The 23,663-nt window shown below is 38.9% G+C and overlaps 1 protein-coding gene across 3 annotated transcripts in view; it reads left to right on the top strand.

The window, feature by feature from the left end:
- LOC5564562 overlaps positions 1-23,663 on the top strand; it is a 328,377-nt gene that overhangs the window by 97,746 nt on the left and 206,968 nt on the right. For 2 of the 3 annotated variants that reach the window (XM_001648834.2, XM_021846965.1), the window contains one exon: positions 22,557-22,590. The exons of the other annotated variant lie outside the window; for it this stretch is intronic. The gene's annotated coding sequence lies outside the window, so the exon portion shown is untranslated. The remainder of the gene's footprint in view (positions 1-22,556; positions 22,591-23,663) is intronic. 3 annotated transcript variants of the gene reach the window in all.

Raw genomic sequence — 23,663 nt, 5'->3', positions numbered from 1 at the left:
TGGCTTCGGTTCGTTTGGGAAAGGGTGGCGGCAGCAGCAAATGTTGGTAATTTGATTGAAACCGAGTTGAAATTGAAAATAAAAGAATAATGACGCAATTAGGGCGCCCATTTGGATGGATTTTTTTCCTCTAGCATTTACACGCCTAAATCAAAAGGTTTGTTTCGGTGATCGCCGCCGCCGCCACCGGCCATCGAGAGCGAATTCAAGTGCACATTGGTAACAAGTTACGAGATGACCCTAATCGTTGCAATAAAGATAGTAATGTTTGGGTATGGTACTTGAACGATTTTGCTTTTCTAATGTGACCGTGAGCATGTGTAGAGAGGATTATAGTTGGTACTCGGAGATTGGGCGAAATTGTGATGAATCGTGAGCTTTGGACGAGTTCATCACCTTCATACATTGTACCTTGATGGCTCCAGCGTAGCGTCACGTTATTGCCAGGCGTATTGTAGAGTTCCATCTTCGTCGGTCTTGGACGACATTTCTTCGGTTTCCCGGAACGTTTAGAGTCGCCAGGTCATTTTACATTGCGTACAGTCAGCGTGGTCTTCCACGAAGTCATCGACATAAACCTGTTTCCCTGCTGAATATTATTTTCGCAATTCTTTCTTCCGACATTCGCATTAAGTGACCAGCCCACTGAAGTCTGCCGTGTTTCACAAGCTTAATAATTGCATCTGTGTATACTTAAAATAACTCGTGATTCAAGCGTCTGCGCCACACATCATTTTCGAGTTTCCCACCGAGTGTTGTCCGCAGCTCTTTACACTCGAAACACCGGCTTTCCGGTCTGCCTCTTTCAACGTCCACGCTTCGTGTTTATAGAGATCCACTGGAAGAATCAATGTTTTATATAGGGTGACTTTTGTTTCCTTTTGCAAGTTGCGGGACCTAAGCTAATTACGTAGTCCGCAAAAGGCCCTATTTGCAGCTGCAACACGTCTTCTCATTTCGCGGGAAACGTCGTTGTCACATGTCACAAGTGTTCCAAGATAAACAAATTTCTCAATAACTTCAAACACATCCCCATCAAACACTACCTCAGCGTCTATACCACCAATCTTCTCTCTATATCTATCTGCAACCATGTACTTCGTTCTGGTAGAATAAATGGCCAGGCTTATCCTCGCTGTATCCCTCTTCAGAGACACGAAGGCCTCTTCCGTGTGCATCATGCGATCGATTCAGATAAAGTCGACATCGAACGTGAAGCCAAGGAGCATGCGCGACCGTGTGATGATAGTGCCATTTTTCTGCACGCTAGATCTCCTAATAGCACCCTCTAGGTTGACACCTCGTCTGCAATCCGAACACTTGATTTTGAACCATCGAGCGTTGCATGTATCAGCCTAATTAGTTTCGCCGGAAAACCATGTTCAAACATTATCTGTCACAGCTAATTTCTTTTCACTGAATCGTACGCCGCATTGAAATCAATAAATAGATGGTGAGTCTGCAAGTTATACTATTGGAATTGACCTAGGCTAATTCGCAAAGTAATCTGATCCGTTGTCGAGTGCGCCTAACGAAAACCAACTTGTTATTCACTGACGAAGGACTCCTCGAGCGGTCTCAGTCGCCGAATTCAGCAGGGCAATTCCTCTGTAATTGGTCCACTCCAGTATGTGCCCTTTCTTGTAGATTGGGCGTATGAGGCATTTTTTTGTCCTCCCTTCAGAAGTTCTCGGTGGATCTACTGGTAGAGCTGCTCACTTCGGTGCTTGAGAAGCTCGACTGGGATCTAGTCCTTCCCAGCATTCTAACAGTTTTTCAGCTCGCTGATAGCCTTTTTAACCTCTCCTATGATCGGTGGGTCCACAGCTCCTTCCACCTGATTGCCACCGCAGTTTTATCGGTCCCCTTCTAGATCATTGCACATGGCGGGCGCTGACTTGTACGGTATTGTGCCGCGCGCCATTGGCCGTTGCAAAAGGACAAGGTTTTCCGGTTCATGCTACCCTGAGCTTCAGTTATTATTTATTTATTGATTTGGCTTTACATCAATAATCCCGATAAAACCTCGCCAACAATATTTCGCCAATTCACTCGGTTCATGGCCGCTTCTCTCCATCCTCGATTGCGATCCACGCTCTCCAGGTCATGGTGCACCTGGTCAATGCACCTAGCTCGCTGCGCCCCACGACTTCTTGTTCCGATCGTATTGATAGCGAACACCATCTTTACAGGATTGTTGTCCGGCATTCTCGCAATATGGCCTGCCCAGCGTATTCTTCCAGCTTTAGCTACCTTCACGATACTGGGTTCGCCGTAGAGCTGAGTGAGCTCGTGGTTCATCCTTTGCCGCGACACGCCATTCTCCTGCACGCCGCCGAAGATCGTCCTTAGCACTCGGCGTTCGAAAACTCCAAGAGCTTGCAAGTCCTCCTCGAGCATAGTCCACGTCTCATGCCCATAGAGAACTACCGGTCTTATGAGCGTTTTGTACATCGTGCATTTGGTGCGGGGTTGAATCTTTCTTGACCGCATTTTTTTTTGTGGAGCCCATACTGCCGTGAATCGCAAGTCAGTCCCATCTGCATTTTCGTCAAAATTGAGTTGAGTTCAGTTTTCAACATATTCTTCAATGCTCTTTCAGCTCAACTCATAAGATAATATGATTTGTTCGGAAAAAATAGGAAAAAATAGCAAGTCAAATTGTCCCATAATGAAAGGTAACCGCATATCAGTCCCACTACAGATTTTCACCCAGTGTAACATAAAAAATAACCGTGTTTTGATCATCTCTATATTTTTCTCGAAAAGATATCGAGTTGAAAAGCAAATTGTGAAAGTTTCATTAAGATCTGATCATGTTTCAATCCTCTGGGATTTTTTGAATATTCGTATGGAAAACGAGTTTGGAAACTTCACAGCCCATTTTCTCAATGCCTACTTTTTACAGATGGGACTGACTTGCGATTCACGGCAGCATAGTAGGCACGACTTCCGCTGATGATGCGCCTTCGTATTTCCCGAATAACGTTGTTGTCAGCCGTCAACAAGGATCCGAGGTGGACGAACTCGTCCACCACCTTGAAGGTATCCCCGTCTATCGTAATACTGCTTCCCAAGCGGGCCTTGTCGCGCTCAATTCCGCCAATCAGTATGTACTTTGTTTTCGACGCATTCACCATTAGCCCGAATCTTGTTGCTTCGCGTTTAAGGCGGGTAAACAAATCTGCCTTCGTTTCAAATTTTCTCGCGAAACAAATAAATTGTTCGGATCTCGTGCAAATCGTGCCTCGACTGTTAAGTCCGGCTCTCCGCATGACACCTTCAAGCGTCATGCGCCAACACATCAATCATATTGGCAAATAATCACTCATCCGATATCTAACCCTTGGTGGTACAGTGGTAAGGTGTCCGATTCCTTAACCAGAGATCCCGTATTCGAAACTTGCTGAGCATTTTTTTTTACTTTTCCAAATTTTGATACATCGTATATCTGGTCGCAGAAAGTCTGAAAAAGTTGTGCTAGGTACGCATATAGCCTCCACTTTTCATGCATTCTATACGATTGAATTGATTCATATAGAATGATGTATAACAAAAGTTATACCAACCAAAATGTTGACTGGGATTATGCAACTTGATCTAAAGTCTTTATATTCCAGGAAATTGTTGAAGAAATCCGGGGTTCTTAGATAGTTTTGAATTTCTGGCGTGAGACACGCTGTTGAATTCATTAAACCATTTTGAACAAAATTAAAAATTCTTGCAATAATTTTGAACATTCATTTTTTGGAAAGATTTTGGATGACCCAAATTGTCTAAAAATATTCTTTTACATATAATTTACATCGAATTCTTTTCAAATTTCATGTAATTTACTTCCATACAAAATGGGTAATTATGGGGACGGACCTGGTGTAGTGGTTAGAACACACGCCTCTCACGCCGAGGACCTGGGATCGAATCCCATCCCCGAGATAGTCACTAAAAATATTTCAGTGACGACTTCCTTCGGAAGGGAATAGTAATTTCACCAAAATTGTATTTTTGTTAAACTTTAATAATAAATTTTTATATATAAAAAAATCGCGATTTAAACAATATGCACAAATGCTGAAAACAGTTTTTGTATAGGGATTTCAAAGTTTCAGATTAATTAGTCCTAATGTTTCGTAAAAAATCACACTAGTCAATCGTTATTACTTTTGAACCCCTGATTGGAAAAATCACTCATACACAGGAATGTATTTACGGGGGGTCCAAGGGGGGCATGGCCCCCGGGCCCCCACAGTTTAGGGACCCCCACAAAATGGGACTAAAGAATTATTATTAGGAACATTTAGGAATTATTACAAACCGATAGAATGGTTACAACTTTTTGAATCACGTCGATAGATTTAGGTTTTCCATTTGAATAAGTATATAATCCATTGGCTTTAAATTCAGTTATTGTTTATTTCCAAGAGTTTTGTTTGGTACTCTTTTACATAAATCTAAAAATTATAGAAAATGAAAAATAAATGTTGGATCACAACGGTGAACTTACCTTTGAATTGTAAAGATTCAAACATTAATTTAATATATTTTAAAGAAGTTATATTGAACTGTAATTGAGGGGCTCAAAGTAAGGGGAAATGTCATTTTAGTAAATTTGGAGTTGGATACTAAAATATTGTACTGTTTTCATGCATTCTGTTACGATAATTCGCACCAACCCCTCGGACGAAGAATACGAATCACAGAGAGCTTGACAGTTATATTCTGTCGATTAGTGTCGAATAGGATTGTAATAATAAATAGTAGTTACTCTTTGTGCTATACTTAGGCTACATGGGGTTTTTGCATTTAACCTAATAGATTTTCCATCAAGTTCACAAAATCACGATTATTTTAATTGTTGGGGACAGCATAAAAACTATAGTGACCAATGTAAGTTTGTATGGTAGTTCATTTACTGAACTAATGAAATACATAGCTCTCAGCTCTGAATTACATCCCAAAACGTAGTGTTTCGTGCTCGATAAGATCCCCTTAAGATTCCCCAACACTTTCCAACGGAATTTTCAAATGGTTTTATGTCAGTTAAAAAAAAATATCATAACTCATAGACTGCCGTTATACGCATAATTGTCCCATGTTGCAAAATATGCAATCGAGAAAAACGCGTTTAAAGATTTTAACACATTTAGGCCTCGTATTGACCAGGTGTGTGGTAAATTAAATTAAAATCTTTACAATAGTGTAAAGAATAGCGTGTTTATTAGAGTCAAGAGTTTGTATTATGGGAATAAAGTTAATTTAGCTACAAAATTCAAAGTGGGACTCTTATGCCTAGAAATACGGGGTTTTTGGTGAATTTCTACGCATAACAGTCCCACTGAAAGTGATGACCAAATATATGCTAAGCATAATACTGTAGAAGACCGTTTTTACGTATGGATTGTACCGAATGTAGAGGACGTATATCCTCAAGACTATGTTAAGGCACCTTATGTAGGCTCCAGTGACATGTGCCAAACGGAGCCACGTGTGGGAAAGTGAAGAAATACGATTTTATAGTTCTGGATGAAAAACAAAGTTTTCTGTATGTGTGAGAAAATGTATGAGTTAGTGATAGAAAGAGTGGATGAGTAAGTTAGAGAGTTTATAAGATGTAATTAATTCCTATATCGACTCTTCTAGCTGCAGGCTTGACAGAAACTCATCTGCGAATTCAAGGTTATGCTGCGGAGTAAATATTTAACTCAAAGTTCACGACACAAATCATTACACGATTTGACATTTTTTTGGACTTTGTTTGCAAAATCATGATAGGGTGCAGAGCTACTTGGGCACTTCTATGATTCACTTTGGCATGGGGGGTTTTTCTCGGCCGAATTATCTGAAACTTTGCAACAAGAAGCAGTTTAGTACGACGCATCTTGTGGCAGACTATGAGCTCTGTAGCCTTCATAAAACCCCACTGCCGAAGTGAATCAAAAGTGCCAAGAATAGGATCCGGCTCCCTATTTGATACATCGCAAATTAAGTTTTAGAACTAACAACATATTTGCCCCTTGCACCGAAGAGCCAATTGTCCGGAATAACCCAGTATGTGGCCAGGTTATCCAAAACCATTTGAACTATGTTTCTTTAGACTTGACTTTTTCTTGACTTCATCAAGTTTGATATGTCGCAAGATAGGTCTCAGGACCGCCAATATAATGGCCACTTCCTCTTGGTAACAACCAGGCATGTTATAAAGTTATCCAAGAACCTTTGAATTACCCTTCTTTAGCCTTGATTTGGGAATTTAAGGTTTCAGAACCGACAGTTTAGAGGTCATTTCTTCCAGGGAACCGGGAATTCTGAGCAATCCGACATGTGATCAAGTCCTTCAAATACATTTGACCACCTTTAGATTTGATTTGAAAATTCATGAAAATTGATATGTCGCAAGCCAGGTTTCAGATTCGCCAATATAATCGCCGCTTCCACCAGTGAACCGGTGTTCGGAACAACCCAGCATGTGGCCAAGTCATCCAAATACGGTCGAACTTTTTTAATTTACACTTGATTTGCTAAACCATAAAGTTGATTTGTCGCAAGCCATGGACTCGAAATTAAAGTGGCTACTGATTCTTCAAGTGGGATTATTTCAGTATTCCCCACGATGAATCCAAAATTACGGTGAATTTCTAAGCGATAACCGTGGTTCCAAAAACTAGAAGAATTTTGTGATTGACCCTGAAAATTCAACTAAAATTCATTGAAAAACGGATGGGAAAAAATATTTTGATATTGAAAATTTCAATCATATTTGACGTCAGGCTCGCATGAATGATGAATGCATCCCGATAATACAAACACATAAAATAGGTTGTATTCAACATGGGATGTAAAGCCAACGTAAGAAGATGTTAAAAACTATTTTCATAAACACCAGCTAATTCAAAACTGACATCTGAACACTTTGTTCGAGATCAGCGCAGCGAATTGTATAGTGTGACAGTTATGCGTAGAAATACAGTTATGGGACAGTTATGCTTGGAAATTCAACAATGGGACAAATTGACTTGGCTTGTTTTTCATGGAGTTTCCGAACAAAGTTAATTTTTTGTAAGTGTTTTATAAAACTATACGTAAAAATAAACTGTTTAATGACAAAAAGTCAAAATGCACAAAAAGTAATATGGGACAATTATGCGTATAACGGCAGTAGAATATTGGCTTGTTTTTTTTGGCTCCCATGGAATTTGTACTGAGTAAAACTTTGCTTAAACTTCAAAACCGTTTTTTTAAGGGGGGTTTAGTGCCCAACAAACATTTTTGCTGAATAAGAGTTGAATAAATCACTGTTAAGCGTATTTAAGTTCAATAAACTATTATTCAGCTACTGTTGTTACTTGGGTGAACCCATTGATCTCTACTAGCGCTTATGTAAGGTTCAAAGCAGTTCAAAACTTACTTCTGGTAATTAGAACCTTTTCGAAAACATTAAAACAACACGGGATTTCCGTGTGATTTTCCCTATTTTTTATCTGATTTCACCAATTATCATCAAAACTTTGCAGAAGCAATTCTATAGTTTAGTAAATCGATGAGGCTGAAAATACATTTCCACTTCAATATTTCGATGGTACCGTAATCTGGGGGCAAATTGATCACTGGGGTGAATTTGATCAGGTCGGTACCAAAATACATTTCCTCCCAAGGATGCTGAAAGGTTCGCTGGCAGCACAGACATTCCATGTTTTATAGTTTATAGATGTCTAATGATGATTTTGAACTATTTCATTTTTATTAGGGTCAGTTTTGCAAAGAAATATTCACATTTTTTGAAGGTGTAAGCAATACAGAGGGAAATGTCGGTGCTGAACAATCCACTGGTGCTATAGCTACATGTCAACTTTGAGTGTTTAAAATGTTATGTAAGCTTAAGCATGAACTACTGAACTCATTTTTGAGTGACAGCACAGCAAGTATAGTTGTTTGCTCATAAAACCGTTTATTCTCAAATAATGTGCTTATTTCAAGGGAAATTGCCTACATTTAGGCATATTAGGCAGATTTTCAAAGTTTAATTTTGCAATAAAATGATCAAATATTCGAGTTGTAAGAATTTTGTCATCATTTTCAGATTCAGGAGACCCAAATTTAGTAGATAAGGAAATTTTTCATTCTTAAACCAGCTTTGTTATATAGTGATCAATTTCACCCCAGTGTGTCATTTTAATATTCTGATATTAAAACTACATTTATGATATGTTGAATAATATTTCATGAAAAGTCGATCACACAAACTGATAAAGATCAATGGAGTACTGATTTTGTCAAAATTTATTTGACGATATTTGAATTCCTAAGGATAACACAACAATAAGTTATAAAATAGTGATCAATTTGCCCCCGGATTACGGTACTTAAGATTTGCTTCTTCAAATGGATAGGATGATTACGATGACTTCCCGTGTAGTCTTAATCATGAAATTTATACAGGAAATTATCAATGAGAACATATTATAGGAAAAGTTTTCTGGGAAAAGGCCCCCACAGGACTCTGGCCCCGTGGCCCCTATATTTGTAAATCCGGCCCTGCCATGCATATATGATAAAATCCATCTTATGTGTGACGTCCTGAAAATTTTCAAATTCGGTTCAGCCCATAGATAACTGAGATCTAGCCTACCAACCAAAGTTGGCCCTTATTTTTCGAAAATGTGAAATGTTATAAGTTCGTCATTATAAAGTGCTCGTTTTGGTAAGAAAAAAATCAGGAAAAAAATTGAAATCACTATGTGGACGCTGAGTGATCCCCAAAGGCCTTAAAGGTATCAGGTGTAGTTGACCCCCGTGTGCGAATTGAGCTCGCTGCTCTAGTGTATGCTTTGTGAGTACGAAAATCCACTAGTAACAAGCTACCCTGCACGCATTGATAGTGAGCATAGAAGTTTGTTTTTTTTTCGTAGTTGTTTATTTTATGTCAACGTGCACTGTTATAAAGATGCACATAGTATAAAATATTATTTTAGTTACTTAGTTCTGGTCAATTTGTCAAATCGGGTAAAAATAACCTCTTTTTCTTTTATTGTCAACATTTACCCTACTACAATGAAAATCTATTGAACTAAGCTAGTTGATATAACATTCATAATTACAAAGGAAATAAACTTTTATAATGACTATCAACGTGCACAGAAGAATGTGTAACTAGTGGCTTTTTATATCCATGTAGCGTGCACTAGACCACTTAGCGTCCAAGTAGGGACTTCAAATTTTAACATGATTTTTTCTTACCAAAACCAGTTGACTATCAGACTTCGTGGTGCGTGGATGTGTTTATTCTATCTCTCGAACGCATTGTACCCTATTGAAATTTAACGTTGCGCAGTCACGTGGCTGCTGTATTCTTTTTTCGTTTCGTCGGTCGTATATTAACAATGGAAGACGGGTTAGTGAAAAACACCCTAGCGTTCCGGTTCCCGCCGGGAGCACCAGCACCCACGCTGGTGGATATAGCGCGATTTGTTAAGAATCTTGACGCGGATCTCGATTCGATGGAGACAAGTTACAAGTTAGCGGAAGAACGATGCGTCTGTGTGAAGTTCAAGTCACTCGATGACATGAAAGAAGCCCAATCCCAAATTCCAGAAATCGTTTTCTTTCGGTACTCGAATGGTGAAAAAGTGGAAGTGAAAACGACAGTGGCCGGATGCTGTACGAAATACGTACGTATCTTCGATTTGCCGCCGGAGGTGCCGGATTCGGAAATCGCTGCTGTGTTGGGTAGATACGGAGTTGTTAAGAGAATGATAAGAGAAAAGTTTCCGGCGGATTTGGGGCTAAATATGTTTACGGGAGTGCGTGGAGTGTATCTTGACATTAAGAAGGTGGTTCCAGCATCGTTGTACTTCCTGAACAGGAAGGGCCGTATTTTTTATGAAGGGTTAAAGCAGAAATGCTTCCTCTGCAGAGAGGAGGGCCATTTGAAAGCCGATTGCCCTCAAAGAGAGAACAGCAGAGGAGTAAAATCGGTACCAGTAAACCACGTGCTTGGGGAATCGAGTGTATCTTCCCCAGCACTTCCAGGTGAAAGTGATTGTGAAAAAGTGTCAGTAGCATCTACTCCAAGCTATTCAGGAGTTTTAACTGGTGCCAAGCCTAAAGTGGCGGAAGAAAAGTTGGTGCCAAAAATGGTCACGCTGGTGTCTGAGCGAAATAAAAGTCCGGCACGAGAAACCAGTGTCGAACGGTGTGCTTCTGTTGAGAACATTGAGATGGAATCGGAAACGGATGCGGACGATGTCGTTAAATCTGGTGTGAAGAGGCAACATTCCACCGGAGGATCCGCCGGTGAAGCTGACGAGGACGGTGCAACAGCATTCACCAAGGCTCATGGAAATCGGAAATCATCACGTACTGCGAAGAAGTCGATGACTCCACTCGAAACGATTGCGAGTGTGCCGTTGTCACAGCGTAAAGGCAATCGTAGTTCCAGCAAATAGGTGTAAAGGTGATTGAGGTTATGTTTCATTGCAACACGTGTCTCTGATCGTGGGTAGTTTGAGAAATTGGTCGTGTATGATGAATTTTGTGCGGAAAGTTGCCACAATCAACATAAATGCGATGGTGGTACAAGCGAAAAAAATGCTGTTGAAAGATTTTCTAATTCAAAATGATGTTGATGTAGCGCTCCTACAGGAGGTTCAGTTCGAGGATTTCTCCTTTATTCAGAGTCATGAAGCATTTGTAAACATCGGTGATACAAACAAAGGTACGGCGATTTTAGTTAGAAGTACCTTGCAATACAGTGACCTTCTAATGGACCCCGGTGGAAGAGTTATATCGGTGGTAGTAGACGGTTTGAACTTTGTCAACGTGTACGGGCACTCAGGTTCTCAATACAGAGCCGAACGAGATGAGCTGTTTACCGATACCATTGCGGTGCACTTCAATAAGTCAAGAGTTATCAGCAATGTATTAGCGGGTGATTTTAATTGTGTGTTAGAAGAGAAAGACTGTAAAGGAAAAATGTACAATTTTTCGAGCGGTCTAAAGTCGGCAGTGGAACTTCTTGATCTCCGTGATGTGGCGATCGCGATCAAAGGAGCAAAAAGAGAGTATACGTTCTACCGTGGAGATTCAGCTTCGAGACTGGATCGGATATATGTGTCAAAAAGTTTTATTGGAAGTGTTAGTCGATGCGTAGCGAAGCCTATTGCCTTCTCCGATCATCATGCGCTAGTAGTGGATTATCGAATTGAAGCAGATCAGCGAGCGCCTTTTTCGGGTGGCAGTTACTGGAAAATAAATGACTTTTTACTGAATGAGACCTCGATTAAAGAAGAGTTTCGAAAAGAATATGAAGACATTAAGAAAAGGAAGAAATATGCAGAGAGTTTCAGTGAATGGTGGTCATATGATGTTAAACGTAAGGTTAAGCAGTTTTATAAACGGAAAGCCTTCGAATTCAATGATGCAAATAGAAGAAAGAAAGATATTTGGAGTAAAAAGCTGAGTGATTTATGTGAAAAACAGTCAAAAGGGGAAAACGTACAAAACGAGATCAGTGTGGCTAAATCAAAAATTCTGGATGTGGAAGTAGACAGGATGAAAGGCTATGCTAGCCGTTTCCAACCGAGCTCCTTACTGGAAAATGAAAAGATAGGACTATACCATGTTGCTAAAATGATCAAAAGGAAGGAAAATCCAGCCAACTGGACTCTCGAGGGAGAGAACGGTCCGGTTACTAATATCAGGGAATTAAAAGGTATGGTAAGTGAACACTATCGCACAATTTTTAGCGAAAATACGCCTAGTGAATCTCGATGTGCGGCATTAGACCACATCAATAAAGTGTTTAGTGCAGTAGCGCAAGAGGATTTTGTACGTCCGTTCAATGAGGACGAACTTCGAGCGACCATTAACTATGCAAAACAGAAGAAATCCCCGGGACCTGACGGAATAACTTACGAATTCTACCTAACACATTTCGACTTGTTAAAAGATGATCTTCTGAAGTTGTTCAACGGTTTTTTGGACAATTCACTTGTTCCAATTGAGAACTTTGCTGATGGTGTAATTACGTTAATCCCGAAGAATGGAAGAGCTAAAGAGTTATCCAACTTTAGACCAATAAGCTTATTAAACACTGATTATAAACTGCTTACTAAGTTAATTGCAAATCGTATTTCGAGTAAAATCGGTGAAATAATTGATGAAGGTCAGGCAGCTGTTGTGCCTGGTAAATCATGTATAGATAATCTGGATATTACGAGAACACTTGTCCTCAAGGCTCAGCAGTCAAAAAGTATGAAATTTGCGTTATTGTCTGTAGATTTAGAAAAAGCATTTGATGTTGTCGACCATAAACGTTTATGGGAGGTACTTGAAAGATTTGGTTTACCACGTACGATTATAACGATGATACAAAGATTATATGCTGATGCAACATCTCGAGTTTTAGTGAAAGGCAGTCTAACAAATAGTTTTCAGATTAAAAGATCTGTTAGACAAGGGTGTCCGCTGTCCATGACGTTGTTTGTTCTGTACATCGAGGCTTTAATAAGACAAATTTACGCTGGAGTAAGAGGAATACTAATAGATAATAGATTTTTTTAAATAAGAGCATTTGCGGATGACATTACAATTATTATTAGAAATGATGAGGAGTTTGATCTAGTTTTTAAAATTATCGATGATTATTCGTTAAGCTTTGGAATCAAGTTGAATTTTAAAAAGTCAAATTTCATCAGATTCAATAACTGTACAATAGGCCCTCAAAAAGTTTCCGAAAAAAATGAGATAAAAATTTTAGGACTACTTGTGTCGACATGTTGGAAAGAAATAGTGAATAGTAATTTCAAAAAATTAATTAACGCTTTAAAGCATTCCGTACATATGTTCTCATCACGAAGAATGAATCTTATAGAAAAAGTGACTGTGCTGAACACATTTGTATTAGCAAAGCTTTGGTATGTTTCTCAGGTAGTCCCTCCGAATAACATGCACTTGGCAGAAATAAAAAAGATAACTGGTGAATTCTTGTGGAGTCATCATAAAATGTTCAGAGTTCAAAGAGATCAACTTTACTTAGATAATAGTCGAGGTGGTTTGGCTCTAATCGATCCAGAATCACAGTGTCAATCGCTTTTTATCAGGAATTTGCTTTTTAGTAATGGTCGTAAGATCGATCATCCTTTGTTAAAAATCAATAATTGTAAAAACTCCACAATCAATACAAAAAAGTTATTTGAGGTAGCTAAAACGATAAGCAGTATGGATCATATTGTTACTAACAAGCAGATATACAATTACTTAATCGCTAAAAAGACTATCGAAGTTAAAATAACAAACAAATTTCCAGATGTGCCATGGGAAATTATTTGGGAAAACATTTCTGCTAAATTCGTGTCTTCACAAGCTAGATCTGTATTGTTTGAAGTTTTTAATGATGTGTACCCGAATAGGATTAAAATGTTCAACCATAATTTTGCTAATGTAAGTAATTGTTTATGTGAAATTTGTGATAAACATGATTCAAATATCCACAGGATAAAGCAGTGTAAAAATTCGAAAATTGTTTATGATTGGGTAACAGATATAATTAGAACAAAATTAAAAATCAGAATGAAATCAGCTGAAGAAATAATTTACAAAAGCATCAACGTTAAAGATTCCAAAGCAAAAAGTGCATTATGGTTAGTTTCAGAGATGATAATGTATAACATGAAATACCACAAGAATAGTTGTTTATATAGCTTCAAAAAGCTTATTAGAGATGCTCGATGGAACAACAAAAAGTTATTTGACAAACAATTTGGTAAATTTCTTAACTTTTGTTAATGAAGTGCTATAAAGGTAATTGTAGTTAAAATACAATACGGTGTATGCATCCTTAGGTTAAGTTTGTAAACATGTTGTAAATATAAAAAAAAAAAAAAAAAAAAAAAAAAAAAAAAAAAAAAAAAAAAAAAAAAAAAAAAAAAACGAGCCCTTAACAATGACGAACTTATTACATTTCACATGTTCGGAAAATAAGGGCCAACTTTGGTTGGTAGGCTAGATCCCAGTTATCTATGGGCTGAACCGAATTTGGAAATTTTGCAGGACGTCACACATAAGATGGATTTTATCATATATGTATGGCAGGGCCGGATTTACAAATATAGGGGCCCCGGGGCCAGAGTCCTGTGGGGGCCTTTTCCCAGAAAACTTTTCCTATAATATGTTCTCATTGATAATTGATCATTTTGTACGGAAAATTGAAGAAATTGCAAATGTATTGTTCTATCGGAAATCAGTTTTTCGAGTGAACATATCGCATTTCGGTACATCTTACACGATAAAGCAAAAGCCTCATCCTCAGACAATTTTAAAGCTTTTGATGTGCTTCACTCTGGAGAAACCCGACAGTATTAAAAGCATGCCACTTGAATCCATCAATGCTCAAGCGGACAACATCCACAAAAGATACCGACTTCCGCAAAATTACTTCAACAAACTTTCGTCTATTATCCCAACGATTATCCTTCTCAACAGCTTACATCTAATCCCTTCCATTCAGTTGGCTTCCGTGAACATACCGTACACGGTCCCCTGCTGGGAAAATGGTCGAGTATAATCCTGTCGCCAACAGCTTACATTTACACTCTGTTGCGAAATCCGGAGCTGTGAGATTCTGAGCAGCACATAAAGTTAAAAGTATGATGCCCCTAATGAACACGGGACACGCTTTTCAACATTATCCCAGAGGAGGATTACGACAAGCTGCGGCCAACCGAGAACCAGCAGCCCCGAAATGAGGACGTGACGCGCGTTGACAGGTTCGCATTGATTTACGACTTTTTAACAGATGGATATCGCACCCGAACTTTCAATGGTCAGAACTCTATCCGCCTCGAAAGAAGAGGTTGAAGGTTGAATCGCGAAAGTTGGTGCTAGATCATCACCAGGCAGCAGCAGTAACGCAACATAATCCGTCTACTGACCTGATGCCACCTCCCGTCAAAAAACGTGCCTTCGCGTGCCCGATGTTGTTAATTGATGAAACATGTTCCATGTCGTTTACACGGACACGGTTTTTCGAGGGTTGATTTAATGGGTCGATCGAAACAGCCAGCAGAGCGCAGAGTTACAAGTTAGCGGAAGAACGATGCGTCTGTGTGAAGTTCAAGTCACTCGATGACATGAAAGAAGCCCAATCCCAAATTCCAGAAATCGTTTTCTTTCGGTACTCGAATGGTGAAAAAGTGGAAGTGAAAACGACAGTGGCCGGATGCTGTACGAAATACGTACGTATCTTCGATTTGCCGCCGGAGGTGCCGGATTCGGAAATCGCTGCTGTGTTGGGTAGATACGGAGTTGTTAAGAGAATGATAAGAGAAAAGTTTCCGGCGGATTTGGGGCTAAATATGTTTACGGGAGTGCGTGGAGTGTATCTTGACATTAAGAAGGTGGTTCCAGCATCGTTGTACTTCCTGAACAGGAAGGGCCGTATTTTTTATGAAGGGTTAAAGCAGAAATGCTTCCTCTGCAGAGAGGAGGGCCATTTGAAAGCCGATTGCCCTCAAAGAGAGAACAGCAGAGGAGTAAAATCGGTACCAGTAAACCACGTGCTTGGGGAATCGAGTGTATCTTCCCCAGCACTTCCAGGTGAAAGTGATTGTGAAAAAGTGTCAGTAGCATCTACTCCAAGCTATTCAGGAGTTTTAACTGGTGCCAAGCCTAAAGTGGCGGAAGAAAAGTTGGTGCCAAAAATGGTCACGCTGGTGTCTGAGCGAAATAAAAGTCCGGCACGAGAAACCAGTGTCGAACGGTGTGCTTCTGTTGAGAACATTGAGATGGAATCGGAAACGGATGCGGACGATGTCGTTAAATCTGGTGTGAAGAGGCAACATTCCACCGGAGGATCCGCCGGTGAAGCTGACGAGGACGGTGCAACAGCATTCACCAAGGCTCATGGAAATCGGAAATCATCACGTACTGCGAAGAAGTCGATGACTCCACTCGAAACGATTGCGAGTGTGCCGTTGTCACAGCGTAAAGGCAATCGTAGTTCCAGCAAATAGGTGTAAAGGTGATTGAGGTTATGTTTCATTGCAACACGTGTCTCTGATCGTGGGTAGTTTGAGAAATTGGTCGTGTATGATGAATTTTGTGCGGAAAGTTGCCACAATCAACATAAATGCGATGGTGGTACAAGCGAAAAAAATGCTGTTGAAAGATTTTCTAATTCAAAATGATGTTGATGTAGCGCTCCTACAGGAGGTTCAGTTCGAGGATTTCTCCTTTATTCAGAGTCATGAAGCATTTGTAAACATCGGTGATACAAACAAAGGTACGGCGATTTTAGTTAGAAGTACCTTGCAATACAGTGACCTTCTAATGGACCCCGGTGGAAGAGTTATATCGGTGGTAGTAGACGGTTTGAACTTTGTCAACGTGTACGGGCACTCAGGTTCTCAATACAGAGCCGAACGAGATGAGCTGTTTACCGATACCATTGCGGTGCACTTCAATAAGTCAAGAGTTATCAGCAATGTATTAGCGGGTGATTTTAATTGTGTGTTAGAAGAGAAAGACTGTAAAGGAAAAATGTACAATTTTTCGAGCGGTCTAAAGTCGGCAGTGGAACTTCTTGATCTCCGTGATGTGGCGATCGCGATCAAAGGAGCAAAAAGAGAGTATACGTTCTACCGTGGAGATTCAGCTTCGAGACTGGATCGGATATATGTGTCAAAAAGTTTTATTGGAAGTGTTAGTCGATGCGTAGCGAAGCCTATTGCCTTCTCCGATCATCATGCGCTAGTAGTGGATTATCGAATTGAAGCAGATCAGCGAGCGCCTTTTTCGGGTGGCAGTTACTGGAAAATAAATGACTTTTTACTGAATGAGACCTCGATTAAAGAAGAGTTTCGAAAAGAATATGAAGACATTAAGAAAAGGAAGAAATATGCAGAGAGTTTCAGTGAATGGTGGTCATATGATGTTAAACGTAAGGTTAAGCAGTTTTATAAACGGAAAGCCTTCGAATTCAATGATGCAAATAGAAGAAAGAAAGATATTTGGAGTAAAAAGCTGAGTGATTTATGTGAAAAACAGTCAAAAGGGGAAAACGTACAAAACGAGATCAGTGTGGCTAAATCAAAAATTCTGGAAGTGGAAGTAGACAGGATGAAAGGCTATGCTAGCCGTTTCCAACCGAGCTCCTTACTGGAAAATGAAAAGATAGGACTATACCATGTTGCTAAAATGATCAAAAGGAAGGAAAATCCAGCCAACTGGACTCTCGAGGGAGAGAACGGTCCGGTTACTAATATCAGGGAATTAAAAGGTATGGTAAGTGAACACTATCGCACAATTTTTAGCGAAAATACGCCTAGTGAATCTCGATGTGCGGCATTAGACCACATCAATAAAGTGTTTAGTGCAGTAGCGCAAGAGGATTTTGTACGTCCGTTCAATGAGGACGAACTTCGAGCGACCATTAACTATGCAAAACAGAAGAAATCCCCGGGACCTGACGGAATAACTTACGAATTCTACCTAACACATTTCGACTTGTTAAAAGATGATCTTCTGAAGTTGTTCAACGGTTTTTTGGACAATTCACTTGTTCCAATTGAGAACTTTGCTGATGGTGTAATTACGTTAATCCCGAAGAATGGAAGAGCTAAAGAGTTATCCAACTTTAGACCAATAAGCTTATTAAACACTGATTATAAACTGCTTACTAAGTTAATTGCAAATCGTATTTCGAGTAAAATCGGTGAAATAATTGATGAAGGTCAGGCAGCTGTTGTGCCTGGTAAATCATGTATAGATAATCTGGATATTACGAGAACACTTGTCCTCAAGGCTCAGCAGTCAAAAAGTATGAAATTTGCGTTATTGTCTGTAGATTTAGAAAAAGCATTTGATGTTGTCGACCATAAACGTTTATGGGAGGTACTTGAAAGATTTGGTTTACCACGTACGATTATAACGATGATACAAAGATTATATGCTGATGCAACATCTCGAGTTTTAGTGAAAGGCAGTCTAACAAATAGTTTTCAGATTAAAAGATCTGTTAGACAAGGGTGTCCGCTGTCCATGACGTTGTTTGTTCTGTACATCGAGGCTTTAATAAGACAAATTTACGCTGGAGTAAGAGGAATACTAATAGATAATAGATTTTTTTAAATAAGAGCATTTGTGGATGACATTACAATTATTATTAGAAATGATGAGGAGTTTGATCTAGTTTTTAAAATTATCGATGATTATTCGTTAAGCTTTGGAATCAAGTTGAATTTTAAAAAGTCAAATTTCATCAGATTCAATAACTGTACAATAGGCCCTCAAAAAGTTTCCGAAAAAAATGAGATAAAAATTTTAGGACTACTTGTGTCGACATGTTGGAAAGAAATAGTGAATAGTAATTTCAAAAAATTAATTAACGCTTTAAAGCATTCCGTACATATGTTCTCATCACGAAGAATGAATCTTATAGAAAAAGTGACTGTGCTGAACACATTTGTATTAGCAAAGCTTTGGTATGTTTCTCAGGTAGTCCCTCCGAATAACATGCACTTGGCAGAAATAAAAAAGATAACTGGTGAATTCTTGTGGAGTCATCATAAAATGTTCAGAGTTCAAAGAGATCAACTTTACTTAGATAATAGTCGAGGTGGTTTGGCTCTAATCGATCCAGAATCACAGTGTCAATCGCTTTTTATCAGGAATTTGCTTTTTAGTAATGGTCGTAAGATCGATCATCCTTTGTTAAAAATCAATAATTGTAAAAACTCCACAATCAATACAAAAAAGTTATTTGAGGTAGCTAAAACGATAAGCAGTATGGATCATATTGTTACTAACAAGCAGATATACAATTACTTAATCGCTAAAAAGACTATCGAAGTTAAAATAACAAACAAATTTCCAGATGTGCCATGGGAAATTATTTGGGAAAACATTTCTGCTAAATTCGTGTCTTCACAAGCTAGATCTGTATTGTTTGAAGTTTTTAATGATGTGTACCCGAATAGGATTAAAATGTTCAACCATAATTTTGCTAATGTAAGTAATTGTTTATGTGAAATTTGTGATAAACATGATTCAAATATCCACAGGATAAAGCAGTGTAAAAATTCGAAAATTGTTTATGATTGGGTAACAGATATAATTAGAACAAAATTAAAAATCAGAATGAAATCAGCTGAAGAAATAATTTACAAAAGCATCAACGTTAAAGATTCCAAAGCAAAAAGTGCATTATGGTTAGTTTCAGAGATGATAATGTATAACATGAAATACCACAAGAATAGTTGTTTATATAGCTTCAAAAAGCTTATTAGAGATGCTCGATGGAACAACAAAAAGTTATTTGACAAACAATTTGGTAAATTTCTTAACTTTTGTTAATGAAGTGCTATAAAGGTAATTGTAGTTAAAATACAATACGGTGTATGCATCCTTAGGTTAAGTTTGTAAACATGTTGTAAATATAAAAAAAAAAAAAAAAAAAAAAAAAAAAAAAAAAAAAAAAAACGAGCCCTTAACAATGACGAACTTATTACATTTCACATGTTCGGAAAATAAGGGCCAACTTTGGTTGGTAGGCTAGATCCCAGTTATCTATGGGCTGAACCGAATTTGGAAATTTTGCAGGACGTCACACATAAGATGGATTTTATCATATATGTATGGCAGGGCCGGATTTACAAATATAGGGGCCCCGGGGCCAGAGTCCTGTGGGGGCCTTTTCCCAGAAAACTTTTCCTATAATATGTTCTCATTGATAATTGATCATTTTGTACGGAAAATTGAAGAAATTGCAAATGTATTGTTCTATCGGAAATCAGTTTTTCGAGTGAACATATCGCATTTCGGTACATCTTACACGATAAAGCAAAAGCCTCATCCTCAGACAATTTTAAAGCTTTTGATGTGCTTCACTCTGGAGAAACCCGACAGTATTAAAAGCATGCCACTTGAATCCATCAATGCTCAAGCGGACAACATCCACAAAAGATACCGACTTCCGCAAAATTACTTCAACAAACTTTCGTCTATTATCCCAACGATTATCCTTCTCAACAGCTTACATCTAATCCCTTCCATTCAGTTGGCTTCCGTGAACATACCGTACACGGTCCCCTGCTGGGAAAATGGTCGAGTATAATCCTGTCGCCAACAGCTTACATTTACACTCTGTTGCGAAATCCGGAGCTGTGAGATTCTGAGCAGCACATAAAGTTAAAAGTATGATGCCCCTAATGAACACGGGACACGCTTTTCAACATTATCCCAGAGGAGGATTACGACAAGCTGCGGCCAACCGAGAACCAGCAGCCCCGAAATGAGGACGTGACGCGCGTTGACAGGTTCGCATTGATTTACGACTTTTTAACAGATGGATATCGCACCCGAACTTTCAATGGTCAGAACTCTATCCGCCTCGAAAGAAGAGGTTGAAGGTTGAATCGCGAAAGTTGGTGCTAGATCATCACCAGGCAGCAGCAGTAACGCAACATAATCCGTCTACTGACCTGATGCCACCTCCCGTCAAAAAACGTGCCTTCGCGTGCCCGATGTTGTTAATTGATGAAACATGTTCCATGTCGTTTACACGGACACGGTTTTTCGAGGGTTGATTTAATGGGTCGATCGAAACAGCCAGCAGAGCGCAGAGGTCCAGAGTTTTTAGAAAGCTGGCAATTTCCATATGAACATGTTAGAGGCAAAAGAGTGTAAGTGACAAAAACATAGTTTTGAAGTGGTCTACGACTTCACAATCATGTTTCAGAACACATCTCTTGGACGAAAATAGTAAAATATTGGGAATGTGTAATTTTTGCAATGTTTTTTTTTTAATCTGAACCACTGTGAAGTGACCGGACAGTCTGTCGAGGGCTCGGCTGCCGAATGGGGCTCATTTTGGTAGCGGCTAATGTGAGATTGAATGGCCATAATTGAGGCGATCATCTTTCGGTTTTGCGTCCAGCTGTGACCTACTGTATACTACAATTTGAGGCCAACGTGCGGTAGCTGTGACTGTTTGAACTTTAGCAGTGGGCCATTTATATGGGTATATTTTTGGACGGTGAACATTGTGGCAAGGTTGGAGGGACATAAGGGTTGGACATTGAATGTGACATTGATTTAACATTTAGGGCAATGTACTGACATCTGTCATCCGATTCTTGACACGGTCGATTTTCGAGCTGTCCTACTACGTAAGAGTTTTGTCTTGGTCGACAATAATGTAATTTCGATTGACTACGAATTCAGCAGGTTTCTTTTCATAATAAAAGCTGTATTTAATATAATAACACTACACATTCGGTAACGATTTACCCCTTTTAAAACTAACGAATTATATCGATCCAGCCTCTATATTTGGCTACATATAATCAAAGACATCAAATCATATTCTATATCTTGTCTGTGTACCAATAGTTTTAATGATTTGAACTCAAGGAGAATTTTATTGGTTTAAAGAACCTAGAATATCTCATTTATCTCCATAACGTATCATCAGTATTATGACATGATGGTCTAACTAGAAATTGTTTTCGAACAAAAATAAATTCCTTAGGAGAAACTACAATATCTTGAATAATTGGCGTGGTGCTGATATGTAACATATAATGTTCTTGTGATTCGTACTGATAGGATTAATCTGAAAAAAGTAACTATGTAATCGATTCATTTACCTGGTTTATCGGCATGAATTACGATAGTCTATGACGTAGCTATTAATGCACCCAGTAAAGTTCATTTGCTCAAAATGAACAAACAAAAAAGAAATCTAATCAAAACGGTACATTTACATACCTCTCTCTATCACTGGACTGGACGTGCCAAATTGCCATAAAAACACACCTCAGGGGGTGAACTGATTAGCCCAATAAACGTCAAACGAATCCGGATCGGAATTCCGTTTTGGCCCAACCGTATAAGGTAGCGATTATTTCCGCTCACGTACCAAGTCCGCACCGCAAGGTGGCACAGCCCATATACCAGCCGACCAGCAGACACGGAACGAGATGTTAACAAAAGCACGAAAACGACAAATATCATCATAAATCATATCGATTTTGATAGGTTTGATGAAGAAGTGGAGAAGAAGAGATATCGTCGGGTCGTATGGCACCTTTTTCACAATGCTCGGATAGCAGACGAGACGATGTTGCCCACCTCGTTGTCCCGGTGACCTTATAATAGATATCAACGGTCCAACGGTCTAGTAAGATTGTAGGTGAGAACAAATGACTGTGAATTAGGGACATTTGGTCCCGTTTCTGCATAGACATCGACCTGACTGGGGTCGTTGTTCATATAAATAGACTCACATGTTCTGCGGAAGCTAAGGACTAATGATGTGCTATTTATGGGGATCAGAAAGTGAATTGACTTGAGTCATGATATCATTTTGTTTCTATTTAGTAGATTATTACGATTAAAGCGTATTGGTTCGCATATTGAAGGAATCTTGAACGTTATATTCCTGTACAAATTTGCAACTGATATAGTTTCGATTTTGTATATCGAATCTTCAATTGTTCACAATAGTCATGTATGTAATTTGGCTCAAATATTAATCAACTAATTTTCTTCTCTCTTTTCAGGAAGTGGTGTGAAATAGTTTCTCATGCTTATCAGGTAAAATTGTTATTAATGTTTTCAAAGATCAGATTTAAGATTGTTGGTTCTTCTTTCTCCTTGGCATTAACGTCCTCACTTGGACAGAGCCTGCTTCTCAGCTTAGTAGTGTTTTTATGAGCACTTCCACAGTTAATAATCGAGAGCTTTCTTTGCCAAAGTTGCCATTCGTTTATCGTGTGGCAGGTACGATTATACTCTATGCATAGAGAAGTCAAGGGGGAATCGTACCCAGACACTTTCAGCATGGCTTAGCTTTGTAGCCGCGAACTCTAACCACTCGGCTAACGAAGGCCCCAAAATTGTTGGTAATACCTGTCATAAATCACAGAGCTTCCTGATATACAGGAGTTCAAAACTAGGGGTGATGAAAAAATATTTGATGGAGTCTGCGCATTTTTGAATCAGTACATATCCATGAGACTCAAAAAGTTAAATTGAATGGTAAATTGCTTTTTTTTTGGCAAAATTACACATTCAACAGTGTATGAAAGGTCATTCGATATTATGCAGATTTGAATATCTTCACTTCATTGAGTCCTAAGATGACGAAATATGCTCATTTTTCTAATCTCTTTTTCTTTTAAGTCATAACCGCTATCAAAGCATGGCTGAACGGTTTGCGAAAAAGCCCATTTCCCGATAAATCTTAGGTGTTTCTTCACGGGATATGTCTCATACTTCGCTCGGAACACATAGCAAACTTAGTGGCTTCGTATAGAGAAAGGATATAGCTTTCATTTGAACTCGAAAAAATTTTGGCGGCCATTTTGAATTTGGCCGCCATCTTGAATTTTGTTAGAAAAATCGTTTTTGCACCATTAGCGCACAGCTAGTTTTGATTTCTGAGATCACCATCAGAAACTAGGTGAGCAATTGTATTTACCCTATCAAATGCACGATTTTCTAAATCATGTTATACGATTTTGACGTATATGGCGAGTGCAATCAATACAAAAATCTTTTTTTGTATTACAAAGTAACATGTTTTCCACCTTTGGTGTTTTATTCGAGTCGAGTGAAGAATAAGAATAAGGGGGCCCAGATAGCCGTAGCGGTAAACGCGCAGCTAT

The sequence above is a fragment of the Aedes aegypti genome, chromosome 2 (assembly GCF_002204515.2).
Source record: "Aedes aegypti strain LVP_AGWG chromosome 2, AaegL5.0 Primary Assembly, whole genome shotgun sequence".
NCBI classification, from domain to species: Eukaryota; Metazoa; Arthropoda; class Insecta; order Diptera; family Culicidae; genus Aedes; species Aedes aegypti.
This window is presented reverse-complemented; position numbering and strand designations above follow the sequence as displayed.